This window comes from Bubalus kerabau, chromosome 13 (genome assembly GCF_029407905.1).
Source record: "Bubalus kerabau isolate K-KA32 ecotype Philippines breed swamp buffalo chromosome 13, PCC_UOA_SB_1v2, whole genome shotgun sequence".
In the NCBI taxonomy this organism is placed as follows: domain Eukaryota; kingdom Metazoa; phylum Chordata; class Mammalia; order Artiodactyla; family Bovidae; genus Bubalus; species Bubalus kerabau.
This window is the reverse complement of record NC_073636.1, coordinates 15627883-15647276: the sequence shown is the minus strand read 5'-3', so window position 1 is coordinate 15647276 and position 19394 is coordinate 15627883. Positions and strand designations below refer to the sequence as shown.

General features: G+C 42.3%; 1 long non-coding RNA gene across 1 annotated transcript in view; it reads left to right on the top strand.

The window, feature by feature from the left end:
• The window catches only part of LOC129625352 (uncharacterized), a 35157-nt gene extending 32092 nt beyond the window's left edge, over nucleotides 1-3065 (top strand). The window contains exon 5 of the long non-coding RNA XR_008701371.1: nucleotides 2478-3065. This is a non-coding gene — a long non-coding RNA (uncharacterized LOC129625352). The remainder of the gene's footprint in view (nucleotides 1-2477) is intronic.
• The last annotated feature ends 16329 nt before the right edge of the window (nucleotides 3066-19394 follow it).

The window sequence follows — 19394 nt, the reverse complement described above, 5'->3', positions numbered from 1 at the left end:
CACATTGTGCTAAAGAAAAGAACCTAAAAATCAATCTGGGTAGTCTCTCCTGCCATGTTAACCACAAAATTTAAAGAAAGGGGAAATGGGTAGGAAACTTTCAGTTAGCTATGCCTAATCATCTGACCTTCCAAGTCCTTTAGCTTTTCTTACAGCTTGAAGCACCTGATATGGTCTCTATTTCCCTATAGGGATGAGACAGGGCTTTTGGAGTTATGGCCACATGAGAAGCAGAAAAACTCTGGGACTAAAGGCTTAGTCAGATAAAGAAGCAGGTAGATACTTGGAAAGGTTATCCCTTGGAATTTTTGCAAAGGGTTCAAGATACAGCACCCTTTTATTAGTTCATGAGACTGATAAAATGTTGGCTTTGATTTAAAGTCTACTTTGATATGATTTCCTCCTCCAGATCTGGAAGATAATGTCTGTTCATGATTCTTGACCTTGCCAGGGGTCACAGGATTCCTTTGATGCTGTCTTGAAAGATGTTTTCTGAGTTGTTGAATTTTAAAGTGCCCAATACTCCCAGTACAAACCAGAAATTAATTTTTGTTCCCTTCCATATTTATTTAACTTGAAGTAAATACCTGTCCTTTGAGAGCCTTCTACCTTTTATCATTTATTCTGCACTGAATCTGTTTTAATTGGATGTATATGACCTAAAAAATTAAAGACATGGGACTTCCCTGGTAGTCCAGGGCTAAGACTCTACGCTCCCAATGCAGGGGGCCCAGGTTCAATCCCTGGTCAGGGAACTAGATCCCACATGCTATAATGAAGAATTTGCATGCCACAACTAAAAGATCCTGTGTGCCACCAAAGGAACAAATAAATTAGAAAAAAATTAAACACATTACCTTAGGAGCCAGAGGCAAGCTAGGTTTTCAATTCTTGGAACAGACGGTAGTTACTTGATGTTAGGTCAAACAGAGAACTCACAGAGTGAGAGAGTATTCCTTTTGCCTGGTGGTAGAATGGATCCCGCAAAGGAAAAAACAAAACAAAACTCCTGACATGGTTAATAAAACACACTTAGCAGAAGAAGAACCTTCTGGATCAGATACTGTGCAGATTAAAATTTCTTTACATTTCCACAAGAATGAATCTCCAACATCAATGGAGTTTTGTCCATTACCTTAATCTATTTGAAACACCAATTAGCCAAGGCCAACAACTTTTGTTAACAGAGCAAAACAGGAAGAGAAGTATAAGCTAAACACAAAGCTTGGATTTCCTAAGATTTCTTCCATGATTCAGCCCTTAAACCTCATTGGGCTTTTTATAAATTCTCTTTATTCAGTGTCTAAGGCCCATCAAGGATGATTTAATGAGTAATACACATGCTTGTGTTTGTTTATTTATGCTTTCTCGCCATTATCAGGAGCACTGGCTCAATGAAACATTCACCGTATGCCTGACCTGGTGAACAATTACGCTCCTATTGAATATTTATTCTTCCACTGTCAAAGTTGCTTTTTAGAAAAAGTTATTAGATGTGCTTAGCATTTCTTAGCATTATGACAAAGCAAAAAGCTATTGCCTGAGATAAAACATGAACACACACATTGTCAGCTACTAATTTTGGGGTTGCTTATACATATTATCCCTCAAAAATATAAGGATGCTTGGTTTGAGATAAAGCAGCTTTCTTTCCTGTTTTTCACTATTTTCATGAGAAATACTCCAGTTTTCCTAACTAAATTGAATCTTGCAGGATCCTCTGGAGTCTCTGGTTTTTCATTTCTTGTTGTCATCTCACTGCTAATAATTAGTATGAATGTCTGTTGGTTGATCCTAATGTTTTTCTTATTCAGACCTTTATTCTTCACTTTTCTCCTTATTTTGGAGTAGAAGTATAACCCTTCATGCCTGGCACTATATTACACCACCAACAATATTTCAAGCCCCTAACGTCTTTCTTATATAACCCTACTTGTATCTTGTCATCAGTTAGTCCTACTTTCTTGCTTTCATAGTATTGTTATCTGCTCCAAAGTCTCCTATTGGCCCCAAATACCTCCTGGGGGGGTAATGTCTTTGACATCCAAGTCCTTCGCCACGTAACCTGATTTCCCCATGATTCCTGTACAAACACCCTTTATCTAAGAAGTTGATGCTATGAAACATGTCTTCTGCATTTCTGTTTCCCAATTTATACGTTAACCATTTAAAATGTTCCAATTTCTCTTTAAAAACACAGAATCTCTCTAAAGTTCTCTTTGACCAGATCAGACCACATTAATCCTTTTCTGCTCTGAACATCCAGAGCAATTTTTAAAATAATCTGAGTCATACTTCAATTAAATATTTAATATTGAATGGCTTTTATAAAATATTCTATAAATTTAAGAATACATAAGCTAAAATTCTGGAAAGTAGGGACATTATCTGATACTTCTTTTTATTACTTGTGACACTGAAACCATCGCCCTAAATGTGCAAGGGGTGCAATAACTTTTTTCCTTTTAATTTTTCAGCTGCACTGCTCAGCATGAGGACTCTTAATTTCTCGACTAGGGATTGGAAGCACAGAGTCTTAACCACTAGACCACCAGGGAGATCCTGCTCAATAAATATTTTTAATCTAACTTTTTAATCAGGTGAAGTCTAAAATACTTGATTAATCAGAATGGTCTATTTCTTGTTTAATTTGAGCCTAATTTACAGATTTAAACTTATGTTACAGATAGATTTTATCTGTATACTGCAGGATGTTTGCATATTGTATTTATAATCAATATAAACAATAAAAACATAAGTGTATGTACTCATAATGATCTATTTTCTACTATTATTTCATTGGACTGTAGATTTCTTGATAAAGAGAATCCAATATTGGTTTGGTACAGATTACTTCCCTAAAGAGTAATATGATATAAGGGGGAGGGATAAGTGAGGAGCTTGGGATGAACACATGCACTCTACTACATATAAGATAGATACTGACAGGGACCTACTATATAGCATAGGGAACTCTACCCAATATTCTGTGATAACCTATATGAGAAAAGAACCTAACAAAAATGAATGTATGTATAGCAATCACTTTGCTGTACATCGGAAACTAACACAACATTGTAAACCAACTGTGTAAAGAGCTGACTCATTGGAAAAGACCCTGATGCTGGGAAATATTGACGGTAGGAGGAGAAGGGTGATAGAAGATGAGATGGTTGGATTGCATCATCGACTCAATAGACATGACTTTGAGCAAACTCCAGGAGATAGTGAAGGACAGCATAGCCTAGCACACTACAGTCCATGGGGTCACAAAGAGTCAAACATGACTTTACAACCAAACAACAACTCCAATAAAGTTAAAATATTAAGAAAAAAGAAGACATACAGTTACATAAAACTCTTGGATACTGATGGAATTGTAAGGCAATGGAGATAAGGTATAAATTCCAAGAATCCTGAAATTTAGTTGTAAGATTTAACCTAGTGACATCCAGGGGAAAAAAGAAATATACAGGGGACCTCAATAGACACTAAACTGCCCCAATAAAAAATAATTTTCTGGGTTCCCTTTATATCTAACTTAAGCCTTACAAGTGGGAACTCTTAAAAGACTTACTCTGCAGTGTGGTTCCTTGGCCTAGACTCTTTTTCAGAAATACATTATGCATGTCACTATTCAGGTGTAAATACAACAATGGTATTTCAGGGCTCACCAGATCATTCACGGACCCAGGAAGTGATCTGACTCAGTTTCTGTTCCTGAGGACTTTTTTCTCCCCCTATTTATTTCAAAAGATTCATAATTCTTTTTAATGAAAGACCCCGGGGCTCTGGTCAGCAACAATTTATGTAATGACACTTCACTGTGGTAAGTTTGAACCTGAGTCTCCTGCACTGCAGGCAGATGTTTTACCATGTGAGCCAGGGTGGATAATACTTGGGTCAGGAAGATTCCCTGGAGGAGGGAATGGCAACCCACTCCAGTATTCTTGCCTGGAGAATTCTGTGGACAGAGGAGCCTAGTGGGCTACAGCCCATGGAGTCACAAGAAGTAGGACACAGCTGAGCCACTTTCACTTTCATTGCTGTTTCCTTTTATCTGGAGAGGTTCAGTTCAGTTCAGCCACTCAGTCATGTCGGACCTTTTGCGACCCCATGGACTGCAGCATGCCAGGCTTTCCTGTCCATCACCATCTCCCAGAGCTTGCTCAAACACGTGTCTGTTGAGTTGATGATGCCATCCAACCATCTCATCCTCTGTCATCCCCTTCTCCTCCTGCCTTCAATCTTTCCCAGCATCAGGGTCTTTTCAAATGAGTCAGTTCTTTGCATCAGGCGGCCTAAGTATTGGAGTTTCAGCTTCAGCATCAGTCCTTCTGATGAATATTCAGGACTGATTTCCTTTAGGATGGACTGGTTGGATCTCCTTGCTGTCCAAGGGACTCTCAAGAGTTTTCTCCAACACCACAGTTCAAAAGCGTCAATTCTTTGGTGCTCAGCTTTCTTTATACTCCAACTCTCACATCCATACATGACTACTGGAAAAACGGAAAGCTACAAATTCTTTCTCAGATGTGATTTAGATTCTGCCAATTAAGTACATGCATGCTGGATTAGGAAAGTGCAAGTGAGGTAGAAGCAATCTTCCTGCAGCTTTTGTTTGTCTCTGATGGGTAGCAAGGGCAGTGTTTTCCTGAGGCAGTTTCTAGTCAACATTCTCCTGATGTCCAGGTTTTGTGTAGCTGCTTACCTAGGGCAGCTCCCAAAGCTGCTAAAGTTGTGGCCCCCTGGTGGCTGGTCCCACAGTGTTCTGGAAGTCATCCCAAGATACCCAGCCTAAGAAGCTGCTTCTTCAACTTCCCAGTGATTTTCTTTGTATTAAATTCCTCTATGCTTCAACTTTCTAGAACATTTTGTTTCTTCTGCTAAACCTAACTGATGTATACACCCAATCTCAGCTTTAAGAGAGCCTGAAATGAAACATATTTTATCCCCTAACCTGAGGGATATACATTTATAACCATCAATGCTTGATTCTAGACCAGTTAACAGCAGCCTCACAGCTTCAACTGCAAATGCTGTCTTACTTTTCTGCTCTGTTTGAGTAAACTGAGAGGACTATCTTCTTCCTAAGCTCAATCAACCCTTTTTTCTTTATTCTTTTTATATTTTATTTCTCACTGCTATGGGCTGGAAGAAAGGAAGTGATGGCAAAGCACAAACTTATTATAACATCCTAACTGGTAGTTCCTTTTAAACCTTGAGTTTACTTTAGATTTGTGACCAGAACTTCAAGGAGCAATCAATACCACTTCTTTGAATTCTACTACACTTTGATGGTAAATCCACTAAACAAAGAACTTCAAAACTTCTCTTTACAAATGCTCCCAACTCCTCACATTCTTATTTAATTGGTCATGGGAGGAAACGGAAGCCACCAAATGCAACTTCCTTCTCTTCTCCATCACTGTACATCCCGATCTGTACTTCTGTTTTCCTTCCTCTAGACCAGAAGTCAGCAGACTTTTGCGGTAAAGTCCCAGACAGCAAAAATTCCAGGCTCTGTGGGCATAAGTTCCCTGTCACAACTTCTCAAGGCTGATAACGGCAGCGTGAAAACAGTGGTAGACAGTAAGCTGTCAAGGGGATGAGGCATGTAAAACATTGTTTATGGAAACAGATGCTAGTTTGGATTTCAGGCCCTACTTCACTAACTCCTGCCATTGCTTCTTGAGTTATCTTTTCTCTCCCGACCCATGTTTCCCTTCCTCTCTACTCAATTGCCTTGCAAATATCTCAAGAAAATAGTAATGACATTTTCGGACACCAGGTCCTCCTGCAGCTCTGGTCTCTCTTTCCTTTATCTCATGGCCAGTGTTTTCAAATGAATTCCTCACTCTCTACTCCCTTATTGTCTATTCATTCTTCAATCTTTTCTTTTTGAAGGGGCTATATTTAAAGTGGCCTCAACTCTCAAGAATCCCTAACTTACCACTCTATTTTCTTTACAGTACTGTCAGTCTGCAATCATTTCATTTGTTTGTTTTCTTTTGGTACAAGCCCTTCCTCGACTTTCAGAGTGAAAGTTTCATGAGGGTAAGGGCCTGGTCTGGTTGGGTGGTCACTTAATGACTGGGTACCCTAATTGTAGATGGCAGCAGGTCCATAACTACCTGTTGGATAAATGGATGGATGGATGGATACAATGTATCATTTCAGATGTTGTCATGTGCTGTCCATATCCCCTTTCTAGAATGTATTTCCCCAGATGTTGAGGGTGCTTCTGGGAGGTGGATCATTGCTTGTGCGTCTGCTGAAAGGAATCCCATTGCCCAAAGTCATGGCGTCTTCCTAGGTGGGCTCCATCCAATGACTAATCAGTGTGGGAATGACAATGGCTTGGTCCCCTCACTTAAATGCAGGACCATTCTGAAGGGTCACCCCAGCTTTAGGGTTCTTAGAGAGCCAGCTGAAAACTGTTGGGACTACAGGAAATCTCAGTTTCTCTCTCTGTTCAATCCTGCTTCTAGCGCTTTCCTTCTTTTCCTTTCCCTGGATGTACATCCCAAGGGCACTCTCAGATAAATCTCCCATATTCCAATATCTATTTTAGAGTCAGCATCCTTAGGGAACCCACCCGGTGACATCTGCCAAAATTTAATTGATCTGTAAATGGCAACTTGGGATTTAAACCAATTTTATTGAATTTTAAAGTCAGCGCACTTTTCTTCATCTGTTTGTTGGAAGTATTACACGACTCTCTAGTTTTAAAATAAAATCCCATTCTTTTTTTACGGAATAATGCTTTTCACAAAAATACATGGATGAGTATTATTCCAAAGTTTTCCTTTAAATAGCTTCTAAAGTGTAGGAAAAGGAGAAGACAATACAAAGGTCCTCCATGTTTCATTTCTGCTACATAAACATAAAGTCAAGCATGGTAACCTCAACCACTTCATTAATTGCCAACCTTTAATTAAAGGTATCATCCATCATCAAGGACTTAGCTTAAGTAAAGTAAATGCAAAATTAGATAAGCATAGCTATTACCTTAATATGAAGCTAATGTAGCTCCTTATTTAATGATTACATAAATGGGCTCCCAAGCAGAAGAAAACTGATATTTGCATCATTACAATGCTTGTTGAAAGGAAACCTCTATGTCCACAATCCTTCCTTGTAAGGAAGTGAACACACATGCACAAAATCTTCCAGAGCCGTATGTATTTCTGAACTGGAAACAGTCAGGAATGACCCAGATAGTCTCCTCTAGAGTCAGGTCTTCCAGAAGCTTCCAGAAGCTAGAATCAGGAGCTGTATTTCTTGTCCAACACATCTGCTTAGGGCTTGACGGAATGAGGGTGATTGGATTACAGTGTTCATTCTTTCTGGGCCAAGCCCCTCTTCCCATTCGTTTTAAAGCTTTCTTGTTCTCTGCGTTTCCCCTCTGTCTTTCCTTTGCATATGTCTCTCCCTGTGGGTTTATGATCACCATCACTACCACTTAGCATTTCCAAACTCTCCCCTATTGTTTACTTCACAGTCTCTTGTTACTTAACCCAGGGAAGCAGGTCAACATCACCATTGTTATAACATTTCCCAAGGAAATGAAGGGATAAGACTCCAGAGACTTGTTTAGAATTGTCTCAGCCAGTGTACAGGGGCCTGTCCAAGAACTCAGATAACAGCTTGGACCTCTTCTTGACTGTCCTTTCCCCACTCTGCTGCTGCTGCTGCTGCTAAGTCGCCTCAGTCGTGTTCGACTCTGTATAACCCCATAGAGGGCAGCCCACTAGGCTCCTCTGTCCCTGGGATTCTCCAGGCAAGAATACTGGAGTGGGCTGCCATTTCCTTCTCCAATGCATGAAAGTGAAAAGTGAAAGGGAAGTAAGGCAAGAGTACTGGAGTGGGGTGCAATTGCCTTCCCCACTCTATCTTCTCTCAAATCTGAGTGAGACAATAAGTCTTTTTATCAATTAATTCAAGAGCAGGGGCTCTCAAGCCAGGTCAATTTGGGTTAAAAAAAAAAAAAAATCACAGTTCTGACTCATCTGCTGCATGATCTCAAACAAATTTCTTTTTCTCTGAGCATGCATTTCTTAATTTGTACAGAGCTGAAAATACAGATCTCACAGGATGGTGATGAAGTAATTAATGCAAAGCTCTTTGCCATGGTACCTGCACATCACCTGTGCTCAACGAAAGGTCTCCTCACTGAGGATGGCATTCACTGCACTCGTTATTTCTTGTTCTTGTGGGTGCATTGTAAGTGCAGCTTTTGTTTGACTCCTTGGTGGGAGGCAGGATGGGCAGACAGATTGTGTAGAAGGTGATTCTCTGCTCTGTCTGGGTTTTTGCTTTGGCACTCTACTTACTATTTCAGAATTTATGTCTCTCTTAGAAGGGGAAAGGGCTACAGAAAATGAATGAAGAGTCAGAAAGAGATGAAAGGGGTAATGGGATGATGGGAATTATGGTCAGTACTTTGTCTTCACCCCAGCCACCTTTGTATAAATGCAATTCAAATGATTTCCTGCAAGAAATTATATCTTCACAGGTGTGATGGGTGGAAATAAAAGGAGAAGAAAATCAATATTCTACAAAGAAATCAAAATGATCAATTGACTTATTATTATTATTATCATCATCATTATTATTAATTTCTCAAGGCCAGCATCAGTGAGAAGAAAATCCGCCTCGTCTAGCCTTTCCTAAGGATTGAGTTGATGTGTAGCCATTTCTGTGGTGCATTTTTAAGCAGAGCTGCAGGGAATGTCATGTGTTGCAGTAATTGCCATGGAAACCATTGTTGTCGAATGAATAGAGAGGTTTTAAATCCTTGGTAATGAGCCTGAGAAACTAAGTAGGGCTTCAAGTTTAACATGTTTGGAAGTGGTTCATATCTCACACAGAGATACTGGAAGCAAAAGGAAGGGGGCAAAGTGTGGCAGAGAGAAAGTTTCTTTTTTAAAACAAAAATTCAAATAAACTTGCCGTATATCATGTTGTACTTCTACTTGCACTTTTTAATGTAAAAACGCGAAAGCTGCATCCAGTCCCAAGGCTTGAGCAACTCTTGTCTACAGAACAAAGTGTAATTGTGATTTGCTTCCACAGATATCAACAATTTCAATTTACCTACCACAAACCTCAATAAGTGAGAAGGTTAAATATTTTCAAGGCAATGAACGGTTAGATTTTTCTGGATTGTGAGATCCTTGAATAGAAGGGCTGAGAATGGACCTGCACGGAGGAACCGACAGATCTAGGAATGGCCAGTGACCTGGGGGGCCCACCTCAGCCAAGAATAATTTCTTAGCATCTCTCTTCTCTTGCCTTTTTGCAAAGCCTGACTCCTCATCTCTCACCCAAGACCTTTTCAGCCTGGGCGCCCTCCAGGGAGGACTGGTGATAGCAGCCTTGGAGGGGATGAAGAATGAGAGATAAATGCCAGAGGTAAGCCTTTCTCTCTCTCCCAGTGGCCAAGGGACTCCCCACCAGCACTGTCCCTCATCCAGAGACACTGCGGTAAACCTGGGTTATCAGATAGAAGCTTCTTTTTGAACATTTACACAGTGAAGAGGATCAGGACTGGCCATCCCAAAATATGCCATTTGGCATAGAAGTGATTTTTGAGCTGAAGGCATTTAAGTTCCTGAAACCTCTTATCTGCCTAAAAGCAGAGCCTCCCTCAAAGAACGAAACTGTCATAATTCCCCCCCTCCCTAGGCAACTCTACAATCTCTTCAGGTGCCCCACCCAGACCCCTGCACAAATGATCATTTCTCCTACCTGCTCTGCTAAGGGCCCATTTATTTTCCAGAAAGTCTTTTGCTTTTACATAAGTGCCCTTTCTCCCCCTTATCACCCCTACCCCTGCCTTGACTAAGTTGGGTGTAGAGAGCCCAGTCTAACCATCCCTTTCAGTGACTCATCACTGGATGTCACGTGAATGCAGGATGCACGTGCTAAAAAATTTCTGGTTTGTTTTTCTCTTGTTACCCTGTCTGTTGTCAGTCCCATCAATGGGGCTTCAGCTGGAGAACCTAGGAAGGTAGAAGGAAAAATAATTCCCCCTCCCTCCCCAGTATCTCTCTTTGTGTGCTTAGACACTCATTCATATCCGACTCTTATGTGACCCATGGACTGTAGCCCGCCAGGCTCGTTTGTCCATGGAACTCTCCAGACAAGAATACTGGAGTGCATTACCATGCCCTCCTCCAGGGGATACTCCCAACCCAGGGATTGAACCTAGGTCTCCCACACTGAAGGTGGATTCTTCACCCTCTGAGCCACCAGGTATAATAACTTTTGCTCAACAGGATTTAGGAGAGAAAAGAGAAGGTGATGAGGAGGAAGGGCCCTAGGAAGAGGTCTCTATGTTCTATCTTTTTATCTTTATCACTGGTGTTTAGAAAAAAGCATTAAAAAGACTTTCCAGAGGATCTATGCTTCTTAGAGAAGTAGGTATTGTCCTCTGAAAAGTCTGAAGAGAGGGTCCTGGACTGGAGGGAGCATGACTGTGGAGAGCAAGGATGTGAAGTCAACATCCGGTCCAGAAATGAAGGGGAAAGAGAGAAATGGGAATCAAAGAGAAGAGAAAGAAGAGAAAGGAATGATGTCATGGAAACCTGGAGGGATCAAAGCATGCGTGGGCAACTTGGCCAGCAAGAACCTTTCAATCACCACATTCCAGTATTCCAGGCGAATATTGTCTAGTGTGGGTCTTAGATTGGCCACGACTAGCTGTGAGTGACTTAACTTCTTTGTGCTTCCTTCCTCAAATGTAAGAAGTGGATAATTACTTGCAGACCCAACTGAATTTTTGTGAAAAGTGAAAGTGTGAATCGTTGAGTCCTGTCCAACTCTTTGCGACCCCAAGGACTGTAGCCTGCCAGGCTCCTCTGTCCATGGAACTCTCCAGGCAAGAATACTGGAGTGGATAGCCATTCCCTTCGCCAGGGAATTAAACCTGGGTCTTCTGCATTGCAGGCAGATTCTTTACCATCTGAGCCACCAGGGAAGCCGATTAAATAAAATGATCTATGTAAATTTTTAGAAAAGTGCTAAAGCATAGGATTTTCAGTGAAAAAAAAAAGGGGGGGGAATCAATAAAAGCAAGTGATTATTATTATTATTCATCTCTAATGGCATGGAACTGCTCCTTTTTATGCTTTACTGAATTAGAAAGCCAGGCCTGCCTGCAGAAGTCACAATTCACAGTTTTATATTAGGAATCTGAACTCCCACCTCAGAAGGGGTTTAGGGGAGATGGAGAGAAAACTGTTACCAGAGGGTGTGAGTGTTGTTTTCATGCTATTTGAGAACTATTAGAGCTGGTAGTCCAGTGGTTCTCAAATCCTGCCCTGTTAATAACCTCTATATTGGGGAAATTCCCAAGGGAATTCTAGGCGATGAAATGCAGAGCTGAATTTGTCCATTTGGTAGGCTTGGAGCCCTCTGGTAAATGCAAGAACTGGAGCACACAGCTTAGATGTTTTCCACAAGATTTAAGCTTGAGATTGCATCCCTCTCTAGCCAGTCTCATTAAGGAACAGAGTCAAGGAGAAGCTGGGAGCAGGGTGCCTGCCTCTGCATCCAGGTCCAGGTTATCACACCACCTCTCAGTGACACTGACCTCCTCTGTCCCGTCTTAAAATGCAACACCTTTGACTCCCCTGTGTCCTGCTCTACTTTTCTCCTTAGCACTTATCATCTGAGATTTGCAGTGTTTTCATTATTTTTCTTGTTGAGAATCACTCCCAGAGAAAATGTAAATTCCACAAAGAAAGGGATTTGGTTCTGCTTTGTTTCAGCCACTGAAATAGTGTTTGGGTTAGAGAAGGCATTCAACATGTGTTTATTGAATGAATAAAAGGGAAGAAGGAATGCGAGTGTGTCTGTGTAACCTCTAACACATGGTAGCCCATATAACCAGCAAACCTCTGCCAGGTAAACATACTTGGATCCTCACCAACCAGGTCAGCAAGTCTGCCACAAAAATGGGTCCCAGGGTACTGGGAGGGAGGAAGCAAGGATGCACGGGGCTGTGTGAGAGGGAGGTTGGACATTTCTTTGCAAGTGGAGGGAATAAGTGAGAAAACCAAAGGGTCTGAGGACTGAGACAACATTATGCCCAATTCCACGAGGGCAGAAAGAAGTATGTGTGTGTTCAGTTGCTAAGTTGTGTTGGACTCTTTGCGACCCCATGGACTGTAGCCCACCAGGCTCTTCTGCCCAGGGGATTTCCTAGGCAAGAATACAGGAGTGGGCTGCCATGTCCTCCTCCAGGCGATCTTTCCAACCCAGGGATTGAACCCGTGTCTCCTTCATTGGCAGGCAGATTCTTTATCGCTAATGCCATTTGGGAAGCCCAGAAAGAAGTATTATGCTGGAGTAAAGTTAGGTTCTGGACTCGTTTTCCCCTGAGACCATTAGGTGGTTAATATCTATATCAGTAATAGTTTATAGAGTGTTTCAGAGGCACATAAATTATTGTTGAAATGTGGAAAAAAGTCTGTTTTAAACAATACTATACATATATATCGGAGAGGGCAATGGCACCCCACTCCAGTACTCTTGCCTGGAAAATCCCATGGACAGAGGAGCCTGGTAGGCTGCAGTCCATGGGGTCACTAAGAGTCGGACACGACCGAGCGATTTCACTTTCACTTTTCACTTTCATGTATTGGAGAAGGAAATGGCAACCCACTCCAGTGTTCTTGCCTGGAGAATCCCAGGGACGGGGGAGCCTGGTGGGCCGCCGTGTATGGGATTGCACAGAGTCGGACACGACTGAAGCGACTTAGCAGCATACATATACATGGGCTTCACTGGTGGCTCAGATGGTAAATAATCTTCCTGCAGTGCCAGAGACCTGGATTCGATCCCTGGGTTGGGAAGCTCCCCTGGAGGAGGGAATGGCAACCCACTTCAATATTCTTGCCTGGAGAATCCCCATAGACAGAGAAGCCTGGCAGGCTATAGTTCATGGGGTCAAAAAGAGTCAGGCATGACTGAGCGACTAATATAGGCATGAGTATTTTTATGCCTACATTTGATTCAATGTTATCTATCATTCTTTTTGGGAGGTAAGGGGAAGGGGAAGAGCAGGCCAATATGCCTTAGGAAGAATGGATTCAGAATAAAAATCCCTTTGGATTGGCTATAGGTACAATGAACCCAGGAGGTGCCTGGAGGTAAAGGACTCACCTGCCAATGCAGGAGACTTAAGATATGTGGGTTCCATCCCTGGAGAAGGAGATGGCAATATACTCCAGTATGCTGGCCTGAAGAATCCTATGGACAGAGGAGCCTGGTGGGCTATGGTCCATATGGTCACAAAGAGTCAGACACAAATGCAGTGAATTCTCATGTACACAAACAATCAAGGGTAAATTCTTGGTAAATTGACCTGAATTTCGGTCTGTCTGTCCATAGTCATAAGAGATATAAATCAGATTCAGGATTTCAAAACATTGAGTCTTTATTCAAGATTTCTTCTTTCACCTGATTAACTGGTTGGCAAGTCAACCTCGAGCAGTGTGAAGTTGGCTTTGTCGTCTATAAGAAGTACAGAGTGCTATCAGAAACGTCTAATGTGTCAGCAGATGGCAAATTTGCATTCAATAACTGTTTCAGGGCACATTTTTATACTTTTAGAACTGCTTACCAAAGGTCATGGCTAAGGTTGTGGAAGCCTTAGTCACACATGGAGAATGGGGGACTCATGCCTTGATCATCTCTCTTATGTCATTGGCATGCAAGCTACCTTAGGATTCCCAGCTAGACCTTTCATGGGCTGGAGATTCATATGGTTTATAATCAAGGAAGGGTTAAGAGAGCCTGTATTAAATGAAGCTTTGCTGGTGGGAGCCTTTCTCAGTCTGCATCCATGTGCTATTTCCACTGCTCATCATTACCACCGATGTCACTTGAGTTGACAGTGGAGACACTGATACAAAGTCAGCCCGGTGCTACCCACCTGCCCCACGCACGCGTGATCAAACACACACATACGCTAAATAATCGGGGTACTTTTGAGCAGTTAGTATATGTGAGATTCTGAGCTAGGTACTCATTCATGCATTACCTTTAATCCTTCTAATATCCTGTGGGGTGTTTATTTGATGAAGGAATCAAGACTCGGAGAATTCAAACACTTGTCTAGGGCCACATGGCTAGTGAGTGCTAGATTCAAAGCCAGGTTTCTCTGTCTACCAACCTTGTTTTATTTTGCTACACTTCATATCTCTAGGAAGAAATATTAACTTCTTCAAATCACCAGTGACATGCTTAATGAGGGTGGTGGACATTTGAATTTCATGGTATTTACTACAATTTGCCATTAGATGGGTGATTATTTATTTAAATCTCAGCACCATGGGTATTTTTAAATTTTCTAGTGGCCACATTAAAAGAATAAAAAGAAGCAGTTAAGATAAATTTTAGAAGTCTATGTAATTAGTCTGTCAAAAATAATATTGTTTCAACATCAATTCAACACAACGATTATTAATGAGATATTGTATAGAATTTTTGTAACCAGTCTTGGAAATCCAGGGTATCGTTTACATGCACAGCACATCTCCGTTCAGACTATTCACGTTTAAAGTCATCAGCAGCCACATGTGGCCCGTGCGGCATCTGACAGCACAGATTTGGATGGCAAAGGCCATAAGAGGGAGGACCAGCACTCAGCACTGACCTCCAGCAAGTATGGAACCCACATTTGGCATATTAATACTTTATGAACGAACCGATCAGTAAATGAAAATAAACTGACGCAAATATGAACATAGGGAAATTTACATTATTAATGATGTGACCCAGGAAAAATCTGCATAGTTTGCAGATTACCTATTAAGACCTTTTACCTGAGGCACATTTAAGTACAGACTGCTATTAAGGGGTAGTCAGCTTCTATATAGACCTGTATTAGTAAAATGCTCGCTGTCTCCAGCCATCTGCTAACTTCGATCGCCCTCTCTCTACTGAGAGAGAAGAGACTGTACCCAACCCCCTATATCTCCTAAGGTCTGGAAATGGAAAAATTAGTGTGAGCAATCACAGAGGGCCAGGTGAGGCTCTCATCTCAGTGTGTAAGATACTGTCACAGCTTACTGAACTTCACTTGCAAATCTTCATTTAAAAGCATTTGCAAGATGGATGTAAGAATATGTGTGTGTGTGCCCACATAGGGAGGTGGAGGGGTTGCAGAATTCAGCTTGTTCGATGTACTAAATGGTGCAGGGTGTATTCCATACCAAACAGTGCAGGCTATTTATAAAAGCCACGATCTGGGTCAATCACAGCATAAGTTGCTAATACATAGGTTATATTTACAAGCGAGCAAATCCAATTTTGTATTACACTAGAATTATCCTCACGAGTATAAAAAGGTCTGAACAAACATAACTTGAATTCATGCTTTGCCTCCTGCTCCAGTACATTAGGCATGTCCTTACCAATGATATGTAGACTATAGAAATGCATTTTTTTCTTTGTAGATGGCATTAAATATGGAATGGAGATAGGATGAGTATCATAGCTTGTTACAGATTTCAGGTGGAAATTATTTTAATTTTCCCACAGATAAAGCAAAAAGCAGGGTAAACTATTTGGTCTCCAGACTTTGCCAATGCACATTTACAACTGTTTCTCTTGAGATCCTTTCAGTTGTCGAATTATTATTATTACCTTTTGATGTAGCTTACCCAACCTTTGGGCAGAGTTGCTTCATAATTCTGTACAAAAATGGTGTCACCCTATGGTTTGCCCTTGGCACATTTTGAAGCATGTCAGTCGTTAGCGTGTACCACTTTATTTTTTAAGCCCTTCATTCCTTGACCTTCTCCTTGCCATTCTTTGTAGTCTCCATTTATCCCCACTCCAGGCTTCCCAGGTGGTTCAGTGGTAAGGACAGCTTTTTAACAAGGATGGTCAAAGCTGGGACTGGCCTGGCTTCCATCAGCTTCTCCAACCTCACTCTGCTCATTGTGCTTTCTTGGGCTTTTTCTACTTCAGCTACAATGACCTTCTTCAGGCTTTGAATCTGTCACATTTGCTTCCTGCTATAGAGTATCTGCAGACACTGCCAGGTGCCTTGAATGCTCTTTTTAGTTGACCTCTGTTTATCTCTCAGATCCTGGCTCAGTCATCATTTCTTTGGGGAAAGTCTTTTTGGACTTCTCCAAACAGATTATATCTTGGTAATTCATATTTTGAAAGCAGAAATCCTATCTCCCCCAACCTTCTTTCTACAGCATAGAAGGTAAATGGATAATGTGTGTCCCACACTAAATTCATGCACTGATGCTCTAACCATCCCCCATCCCACGTGATGGTACTGGGGAGTGGGGGGGTGGGGGTGGTGGTGATTAGAATCAGATGAGGTCCTGAGGATGGTGCCTTGAGGAGGTGGCCATTTGAGAGCCAAGAAGAATGGCTGAAATGTGGAAATGAATATCCTGGTACCTTGATCTTGGACATCCCAGTCTCCAGAACTGAGATAAAAATGTCTGCTTAAGCCTCAGTCTATGATATTTTGTTAGAGCAGCCTGAGTTGACTGAGACAGATTTTGGCACCAAGAAGTAGGGTAATGTTTTAATAAATGCCTTAGCATGTGGAAAGCTCTTTGCATGTGGAAAGCTCTTTGAAATGAGGTAGAGACTGGAAGTGGAGAAGGCAATGGCACCCCACCCCAGTACTCTTGCCTGGAAAATCCCATGGATGGAGGAGCCTGGTAGGCTGCAGTCCATGGGGTCGCACAGAGTTGGACATGACTGAAGCGACTTAGCAGCAGCAGCAGCAGCAGCAGAGACTGGAAGAGTTTTGAGATGCTTGCTAAAAATATGGTCATTAAGGGTGATAATAGGACTTTCCAGGTGGTGCTAGTGGTAAAGAACCTGTCTACAAATGCAGGAGACGTAAGAGATGCAGGTTCAATCTCTGGGTTGGGAAAACTCCCTGGAGAAGGGCATGACAACCCACTCCAGGGTTCTTGCCTGGAGAATCCCCATGGACAGAGCAGCCTGGCAGGTTACAGTTCATGGCTTGCAAAGAGTCAGACATGACTGAAGCGACTTAGCAGGCAGGGAGGTTGATTATGGAGAAATCTCAGACAGAAACGAGAAACATGGAAAACTGGGGAAAGGAGATCCTTGTTAAAACACGACAAAACACTTGGCTGTGTTCTAGGTGTTTGGTGGGAGGTAGAAATTGTGAGCAATGAAACTGGATATTTAGCTGAAGAGATTTAAGGAAAGTATTGATGGAGCAGCTTGGTTCCTCCTATGCTTATAGTAAAAAGTGAAAGGAAAGGGGTGAATTGAAAAAGGAATTGTTAAACAAAGAGGAACCAGAACTTGAAGATTTGGAATACTCTCATTCTGTCCATGGGGCTTCCTTGATAGCTCAGTTGGTAAAGAATCCGCCTGCTATACAGGAGACCCTGGTTCAATCCCTGGGTTGGGAAAACCCACTGGAGAAGGGATAGGCTACCCACTTCAGTATTCTTGGTCCTTCCTTGTGGTTCAGCTGGTTAAGAATCTGCCTGCAATGCCTGGAGAAGGGCAAGGCTACACACTCCAGTATTCCGACCTAGAGAATTCCATGGACTGTATAGTGGATGGGTTTGCAAAGAGTCAGACACAAATGAGCAACTTGCACTTTCACTTTGTTCCTCGGTTCTTTGTCTCGTCACAACAAAGATTTGGAGCGACGGACATTAAAGCCCTCGGTGCATCACAGCTCTCGGATCTTGGACAAACCATGTTATAGCTCTTAGGCAAATCAGCGTTACAGCTCTATTTTATTTAGAAGATAGCAGGAGAATCCATCCTCAAAGCATGAGGGCATGCCAACCCAAAGACTCTAGGAGAAGAGAGTGGAGGAGTGCACGGGGGAGGGAGAGAGAGAGAGGGAGAGAGAGAGAAAGAGCGCACGCATGTGGGAGAGAAAGAGAGGGAGAAAGCCCTTTGGCTCCTCCTTTTATGTTTTTTCCTCCACCTGGGCCTGCCCTAAGCAAATTGGGCTTAGCCAGGAGTGCTGTTTGTTCTACCTGAAGTCTTCACTCTGGTCCTCGGACCTTCCTTTGTTCTATTTTCACGGGCTTTTCCCTTCCTTGTCTTTTAGCCACTGCCATTTTGGACTCCTTTTCCCTATTCTACCTACCTAACAACTTCATTCTGTCCATACTGAAAAAGATGAGCAGGCCTGTTCAGAGGAGAAGAGAAGATGCGATTATGTCAGCAAAGTCATTGCCAGTGTGAATTGCAAGGGCAGAAAAAGCAGGATGTCATGAAGGAGAGCTGTGGAATTTATCACGTTCTATAAGGCAGGACTGTAAAGCATAGCATGCATTGTATTCTCCAGGAAAAGTTAAGAATGATTCAGAGATCATCAGAATTACTACTCTACCACAGCCCCAGGGAACAGGGTTGGTTCCTCCTTAATTTCAAAGGGTGAGGCTTGCCTTTCTGGTTTGGGTGGGTCAAGATGCCCCTTCCCAGGACCTTAGGATGGTGCTGCCTTCACAGAGAGCTTCAAGGGTGGTTTCAAGAGGCCAGGGCCTCTGCTCAGAGCTGCAGTGATGATGTTGCCACCCCAGCAGACCTGGAAGGCAGGACATTGAGCCAAAGAGGATTATTCTGGAGCATTAAGGTACATGGAATTTGCCTTGCTGGATTTTGGCTTCTTTGGGACCCATCACCCCTTCCTTCTTTCTTATTTCTCCTATTTAGAATAGGTCTTTCCCACCAATGTGTCTTGGGATGCATATAACTTGTCCAGTTTTATAAGGTCTCAGCTCAAAAGGAGGAATTTTGCCTCAGGGTGAGTCTTACCTTGAATCTCTCCCATATTTGATTTTGAATGATATCCAGACGAGACTTTGGGCTTTCGAGTTGATGCTAGAATGTCTTAAGGGCTTTTGGGTTGTCTGAGTAGAAGGAATGTGTTTTGCATGTGAGAACTTGAATTTTGGAGGGTAAGAGGTGGGACGATATGAACTGGGTTATGTTCCCTCAAAATTCATCTGTTGAGGCCCTCACCTCCATGTGATGGTATTAGGAGCTGGGGCCTTTGGGAAGCATTGATAATTAGGTTTAGATGCAGTCATTTGGATGGAACCCTCGGGATGGGCTTGGTGCCCATGGAAGAATAGGCACCAGGGACCTTTCTCTCTTTCTCTCTCTCTATCATGGGAGGGCACAGCGAGAAGGTGACGATCTGTCAGCCAGGAAGAGAATGCTCACCAGGAACTCGAATCTGCTGGCACCTAGATCTTGAGCCTCCAGCCTCTGGAACTGTTTTTAAAGCCATCCAGTCTGTAGCATTTTTTTGTTATGGCAGCGTGAGCTGACCGAAAGAGAGGGTACAGAGTAAATGGGGAATGAATGAAGAGTGTCAGAAGGGAAATGGCAGCTCAACA